The 7,770-nt window shown below is 35.8% G+C and overlaps 1 pseudogene; it reads left to right on the forward strand.

Annotated features, from left to right (window-relative positions):
- The window catches only part of LOC103920208, a 38,006-nt pseudogene that overhangs the window by 2,095 nt on the left and 28,141 nt on the right, over nucleotides 1-7,770 (forward strand).

The following is a 7,770-nucleotide window of genomic DNA, read 5'->3' on the forward strand; positions in this document are numbered from 1 at the left end:
GGGGTGCCGCCCCGCCGGGGCCTGCCTGCTGCCCCGGCGGGGAGCCGGCGGCTTGCGCCGAAAGTACCGGAGAACCTGTGGAAAAGATACGGGATCTCAGAGCACCCGCAGCATACGTTTTTGATAGCTGGGTTTTTTATACCACCTACCGAAAAGAACTGTAACTGCATCTTTCGTTAGAAATTATTTTAGGATAGTAATTACCGAGGGACAGAATTCACTACCTAGGTGCGCTGAAGTCGTTCTTGGGTGTGGATACACATTCCTCAAGAACTATGGGAGAGTTCATATTTGTTTGCCTCTATCACGCTTATCTCCAATGACTTACGGAATTGGCAGCAGGGCAGAAGCCTCATATTCTTCTCCTCCTGCATGTGTGCAGCACACGTTAGTAGTACGTCATCTTGTAAGGTCTGAACGGAGTTTGCTGTTTTTTAGGTATTAGCAGTTGATAACTTCCAATAGCTAGGTTTTCAAATGGGGGGGAAAAAACCCGCAGGATTTTAACTGTCAAAGATTTAAGGAAGGTTTGCTTGTATTGGACATAGAATCACAGAATATCTCAAGTCGGAAGGGACCTATAAGGATCATTGAGTCCAACTCCTATGCTTTACTGTTGGTGTGGTCATACTCTAGGGTATGTGTAAATAGTGTAACATCAAGCTAAGGTGGTGGTTAATATCCTCTTACAGCAAGTTAAGTTGTTCTAGTAAGTCACGAGACTTTAGATCTCCCATTCTTCATACCTTGTGTTAGAGCGTATCTGTGAGAGAAGGTAGCAGACAAAGAAGTGTAAATGTAGACCCTGTTATAGCTCAGAATTAAATAGCTCCGAAGAACTACGTCTTTGGTAAAAGAAAAAAACCCAACTTTTTCTTCAGGCTTTCAAGTAACATTGCTACTTTTCCTTTTTGCTTTTTTTAAACAGAAGTGCAGTGCTGAAGAAATTTTTTTTTGTTCAGAAAATTAACATATTCCTGGTTTAGCAGATAAGAATTTACTAAACTGCTTGTTGATGTTCATTGATGCTCACAGAATTACAGAGCATGCGCTTACATCCCACACCATCATTCTAGCTTGACCCTGAGCCTGAGATTGCTGTTAGCTTTTTGTACAAAAATCAAAGTTTACAACTTTTAGAGACTATATTCAAATATTTTGTGGAGTAGTGTTTATACGTAGTAATAGTCATTTTATATGTTACCTAATGGCATTATTTAAAACATTAATATTTTGATAACTAAGCACAATGTTCTTGTCACAATAGACAATATTTTTAGACAACGGGATATAAAAAGCCAAATTAAGCTATCCTTTTTTATTTATTATCTGTCTGTGTCAAGTTTGGCAATAGACAAAAATTAAAACAAGGTTTACTTTATACTCCATGTAGTGATACAACAATTTGCTAGATCTCCAGGGACAAATAGTCAGTAATACATTTAAGGTATTTTCCAAGTAGCCAATTTCATGCTTGTTTTCTTCCCTCTTTTACGGCAAGCCACATGTTATTACTGTAGATCACCTGCTCATAAACACCAATAAAGTCCCTCCACTTCTTGGGACATTTTCTACTCAAAAATAGGAACTGAAAGCTCAGCTATATCAAGTCATGCAGCTTCCTGTCACTTAATATTTTGGATGTTATTTCAAACAATTTAATGTGTTATGTCTTGTGACCATTACTAATTTTTAACATTTTTTTTCTTCTTTAAAAATCATTTGAGTCAGACATATACACCTCAAAAATCTAAAAGTGAGAAAAAACATCTTAAGAGTATTATAACTGTTTCTTGCTTTATTGAATATTAATAATTTTAAGGAAAAACTGAAAATGGTATTTGCTATTAATAAGCTGAGAGAAAACAATCAGATTGTTTCAAGGATTCAGAGTATTCAGTTGAACTCTGGCCCTCACCATCAGTTTCAGAGTAGCTGTGTTTTTTACCAGTCCTTACATTCTATACCATAAATACAAATTTTCAGTTTTTCTAGAAAGTTATGTAGTGTACTGAGTGCAGCACTTCTATATGACATTTATTTGTTCATTGTATAACAACGTTTACCCAAATGTTCAAGCTAGGCTGTCCTTTGTAGTTTTTAACCAATTCCACAATGTTTAACGAAGGAGGGGAAAAAAAGATTTCAGTTCTACTCAGTAAGAACTTGTTTAGCTATGAAATAACTAACTGGATGCGATTAAACTAATATTCTGAACATGAGATATGTTTCCAGTCACAAGCAAACACAGTAAGTTATGCCTAACACATACTTGCCTTAAGTGCTTGCAATCTAAATGAGGAAGTCTCGAATTAACTGTTATATAATACACCCATAATGCTATATTATGTTTCTTTAGAATTCAGGCAGTCTGGAGATTACAGTGTGAAGGGCATTTGGTAAATCTGTTTATCCTCTGGCAGCAGTGAGTTTAGCACTGAGATGAGTTATGCAGAACTCTTAAACAACAGTTCCCACTCAAGTACCAACTGGTCTGCTTGCCTCATCTGTCTCAAAAGCTGGCGCTCTTAGTGAGAAGCTGTGTTATTTTTGCCTTAACTTATCAAGCGTAAGGTAAATTCATTTTGTACTAATGTTACAGCTTCAGTAGATGTTTGGGCGACCCTTGGGAATAGTGAGGTCCACCCCCACAGAATTTTACAACCTCAAAAAAAGTGTTTCTAAGTCTTATTTTCTGTCCTGTGATAAGCACAATGGCACACACCTTAGGCCCGAGCCCAGCGCTGGCATTGACCGGCACAGGAATGATACACTGGAAGTGCTCCCTGGAGAAGACAGACACTGCACTTGTGTTGCAGCTCTCGGGGAGGGAAATCCCCACCGGTTTGAAAGCATTAGAGCTGCCACTGGCAGGACACACACTCCAGCGTCTGTGCATGCATCTCGGGTTGATGCCTAGATGTTTTGGACTTCCTTTAAGTTACAGAACATTGTCAACATTAATGCTTTTGCATTTTCCCCGCCTCAGAAATGGTGTGGCATGGTTTGCTTTGAGTTGTCATAAATCTGACATGCTCATCAAAAATTCCAAATCATCTATTGTTCTTTCAAACAGAGTTCCTGTAGGTTCAGTGTATTCATCAGCCCTATTTTGCCTTTTTAAGACCAATTTTAGGTTGTGTTGACACTTAAGTGGGTAAAAGCACTTTATTAAAACAAAATTTTAACAGCTGAAGATCTACTGTAAGGAAACTTCTATTGTACTTGTGCTGAAACCCAGTAGTTTAAGGTTGTTACCTTGGTTAAAGATGAGTCGCAACATAATGCAATCCTATGATAGAAAAGGTATTTCATTCCAAATCACAAGAGTAAGTGGGTAATGATGCTACACACATTTGTTTATGAAATAGTATATTTTCCGATAAAGAAATACGGGATCAGAAATGTAGACGGATTCTGAGGTAGAAAGGTTCCTCAGAATTTGCTGTTCAGGTGTGACAATCTGCTTGGGCTCTTCTTACTTCAGGTGAATTTCAGTGTATTTAAAGTGACCATAAGTGTGCTCCACTATTTAGTCTGTAGCCTTTATAGGATTGCATACATTATTTTGATGATAGAGTTTATTTATATACACTAAGTGATATCATTAACTTTTTGAGTTAGTAGTTCTGCTTGTTTTGTCTGCTGTATTTCGTGCTATTTAAATTCATTGCTTTCTTTCAGACTAATATCTATAGGCTATAAGAAGCCACTGGAGAGGGATGACCTGTTTGAACTGAATGAAAGTGATTCACCGTACAGTGTGTGTCCTAACTTTGAAAAGCAATGGAGAAAAAATTGAAAAGTCTACCACAGGATTAACGGTAGTTATAATTCTGACAATAGGCAATATCCTTTTCTACATTTAAGGACTCTAGAAGGTGGAGATGATTTGTTGTTCTTGTTGTTTATTGAATAGTCTATATTTTGTAGATCACAAAGGCCACTCAGTGTTGTGATCAGTGATCTCTAGTGTGGCTATAGGATTTTTCTGGATCCTGTAAGTTCAAACTTATCTCTTAGAAAGATATCCAGTGACATTTTAACACTTCAAGTGATACAGAATCTACCATGACTTTTACTTCAGTGATTAATTATCATCTTTGTCAAAACTGTCTGACTAATTCTCTCTGAACTTGTCTGTTTCCCGGTGTCTTATCTTTGCATCTGTATTTCAGGTTAGGTAGAGAAGTCTATTATCAGCTTGCTTATCAGTAGACGCTCTGGCTTACAGAACACACAAAACAGGCTTCAGTTTTCTTTAATTTTAACAATATTGAGTTTTACAGATATTTTGGGGTTTTTGCTTGAGTTATCCTGTGTAATTTTCATGTAAATCCTTGAAAGTTTCAGTCACAGTTATTATTTTGTTGTTGTAGTTAAAGTGCACTAGGAGCTCTCTAATGTTAGGAAGTTCACAGGAGAGAGGACCTAACCTGTAAGTCCAGTAAGCGTAGCTTTTGTTTTTTAATGACTTACTGAGAAGAGGGCTCCTGCAGAGTCTGACTTTACTGCATCTCTTCAGTCTGATTTTCCTTATTTATTTGCAGATTTCCCCTTCCTTCCACTGATCCAAACACCAAAACACTTTCTACCAAATAGAAACCCTTTCTACACCAAATTCCGCACACCAAAACCCTTTCCACCAAAGCATTCAGGAGTATTTTTCAATAAGGATAATTTTTAATTCAGATACTGTTTTTATTATTTAAGTAATCTGTAAAAAATAACCTGTCCTTCATCACTGTGATAATTAAGAAAGGCTAACTTTTTTTTTTGAGCCCTTGTAAGAATATTTACAATTGTTTGAGCTAAATTCAAACTGAAAAAAGTAGTTACTGGACAACTGAAAATATTGTGAAAAAATAGAAGGGTTATTCAACCTTAAATATAAAGTTACTGTAAGCCTGCTATAAACGATAATGTATTTATGTTGAAGCTTACCTCTGTTTTTCTGATACAGGTTTTTTGACCTGTGATAATCATTTGAGGATTAAATTACTTTCTAGTTATATTTGTGGATGATTGGGGCAACCCTAGAAATAGTGTTTATCCTTTCCTGAAAAACTACTAGGCAGGCTAAGTAAACCAGATTTCATTTCTTACCCCAAAGCTTTTCTTCTAACTGTAGGAAATGTGCTTTTTCAGATCATAAGTACAGTGATGGCTTTAGATGGACACTCTAATATTACATATTTTACATTTGTAAATGTGGGTGAAGTTAAAAAATAATTTTTTCTCTGAATTCTGTACATGTTTTTGTAATCTTGCAGGCTTCTTACATCAGAAGAGTGCTATTTAAGAAAACAAGTTTCCATAAACCATCTTTGATTTTGCCATTATGGCAAACATTTAAATTTTTATTGGTTAAAGTTGCATTTCTGAAAGTTACAGCTGACATTCTGGCTTTCATGAGTCCACAAATAATGAAGTAAGTTCTTAACGTGTTTCACTTTATGTTCAGAGAGTAACAGTAATAATAAAGCTAAAGCGTTACCAATATCAAAACCAAACTAAGCAACAGCTTAGATGTGTAAAGATTTTATCCCCCGCCCCAGTGATTATCTGAAAATGATCTAATGAGGAAAAGCTCAAAGAGATCAGGAATTTCTTAGCCAAAGGACTGAGACAAAACCGGTAGAAGTTCAATTCCACAATATTGTATTTAATATACTTAAATATAAAATCAAATGTTAAGAAAAATGGAGTACCAAGATACTTAACTTTCCTGCTTTTTTGTCAATATTTTTTCCATCTCTGTTTTTAAAAAAAAACCACTTAAATATATATAATAATATCTACAGCTTCAGCATTTAATGGAAAACTGCAATGACTGTTGTTATCATGTTGTTTGTACCGTGAGGTTAATGGAAGTGGTTTTTAGAAATTGTGCTTACCACAGAGGTGTTAAGAATTTATCAAATACCGGTGTGTTTATAAAGGAAAGAGTTAATGAACAGAATTATTATTAACCTCCAAACTATACCTTGAATCAGTGTAATCCTGAACAAAATTGTTAACCATAAAATCTGTTTGAAAACATCACAGTTGCTGGTTATTTAAGATAACCTTTTACTAACACAAATTTAAGAATTTTCCTCTAGATTTTTTTTCTCTCTCACTTTCATGGTTGGTAGTTGCAACCTTTCTAAGTACAAATGTCTAATTTTTTTTCTTTTTTTCTTTTATGCCATTCTTTATTTGTACTCCATTGTCAGTGAAGTCAGCAATAGCACATTCATGTCTAGAATAGTACTTGAGAACTGTTTCTAAGCTAACAAATTGGAAAACACAGATATGACCTGCCTTTTTTTAACATCGTATTTCTTTGTGACCTTCCACCGTATCTGGATCCAAAATGGACTTAATCAAACAACTTGCCAGTGTGTCCGTTTATTGAACTTTTTATTGTCCGTTGTTGACTTAATGCACAGAATTGAAAATTTATTTTCCTTCATTTTCAGAGCAATGATAACAGTCTGTGAAAATCATTCTAGCTCATATGGGAGTGGATATGGCTATGCTATTGCCCTGTTTTTTGTAGTTCTCTCACAAACTCTTCTCCATCAGTTATACCAGCGTAACAACATGCCTACTGCAGTCAAAGTCAAGACTGCAGTTGTTGGCCTGATATACAAGAAGGTTATCAAGTATTCTTCTGCTTTTCTTTCAAAACAAAAACTCAAATAAACAGTGTTAAAAGATAATACGCTTACCAGCATGATCAAAACCCAGGATGCTATACACTGGTGACAGGCTAACAGATTGACTTTGTATTTTGATGGTTATTTATTTATAGTAATTTGAAATTTCAGCAGCATTTCTATTATAAGGCTCTAGTCCTGAAATTACATACTTTTGTGAGCCACCTGTACAGACATAATATTGGAGATATATGTAGAAACTGAACTCTTCCTATTTAGATTATGGGTTAATTTCCCAAATTTACTGAATGAACTGGGAAAACTTTTTAGGTTGGATGTCTGGGAAAAAGTAAGGGTATACATGATCACTGTTGTTACTAAACAGCAGTAGTGAATATCAGAAGCTGAAGTTTGGCACATTGTCTCCTTTGGAGGTTGAAATTTCCCCCCTGATTTTAGTGAAATTGATTTTCTGTTCAGTTGAATACCCACCAGGTTTGTTGTTTTTCAGATGTTTAAAAGATGGCTAACTGCTATGGAAATCTATCTATAACTTATCCCACCTTTAATAAGATATGCTGAGGTGGCAACGTTATTAGCTACATGAGATGCAGGTGCCAATAATATAAAAGTAGCTGTCTGACCTGCAAAACATCAAAATGTTTACTGTGCTATTAATACGTAGCATATGAGATGAAGCTGGTTTCTCAGTGCTGCACCGTTAGTTTACTTCGTTATGAACATGGCACATTGGTATTTTTACTGCAGTATTTAACTATTAAGCACAAGTTAACGAAGACAAAAAATAATTCAAATCTGAAATAAATTAGTCTTTGTTAATTTAAAATACAGTCTCTTTTCTCAAGAGAGTCAAACCGATCTTTTGACATAGACTTCTCAGGTGTTTTCTGAACCAGTACACAAAATGTTACTTGTAGGTTGCGAAGCATTTAAATAAAGGAATTCATTCTCTCAAGTCGCATATCAAGGTGTGTCAGTACATCAGATCACGAACAGGGGAACAGAGGCTCCACGTGGGGTGGGCATGTCTTCTGGCAAGTTTCCACAGCTACAGGGTAGAGATACAGCTTCTTCCTCTCTCTGTGTAGAGTTGATCAGTGAATGC

The sequence above is a fragment of the Pygoscelis adeliae genome, unplaced genomic scaffold (assembly GCF_000699105.1).
Source record: "Pygoscelis adeliae isolate BGI_AS28 unplaced genomic scaffold, ASM69910v1 Scaffold14, whole genome shotgun sequence".
In the NCBI taxonomy this organism is placed as follows: Eukaryota; Metazoa; Chordata; class Aves; order Sphenisciformes; family Spheniscidae; genus Pygoscelis; species Pygoscelis adeliae.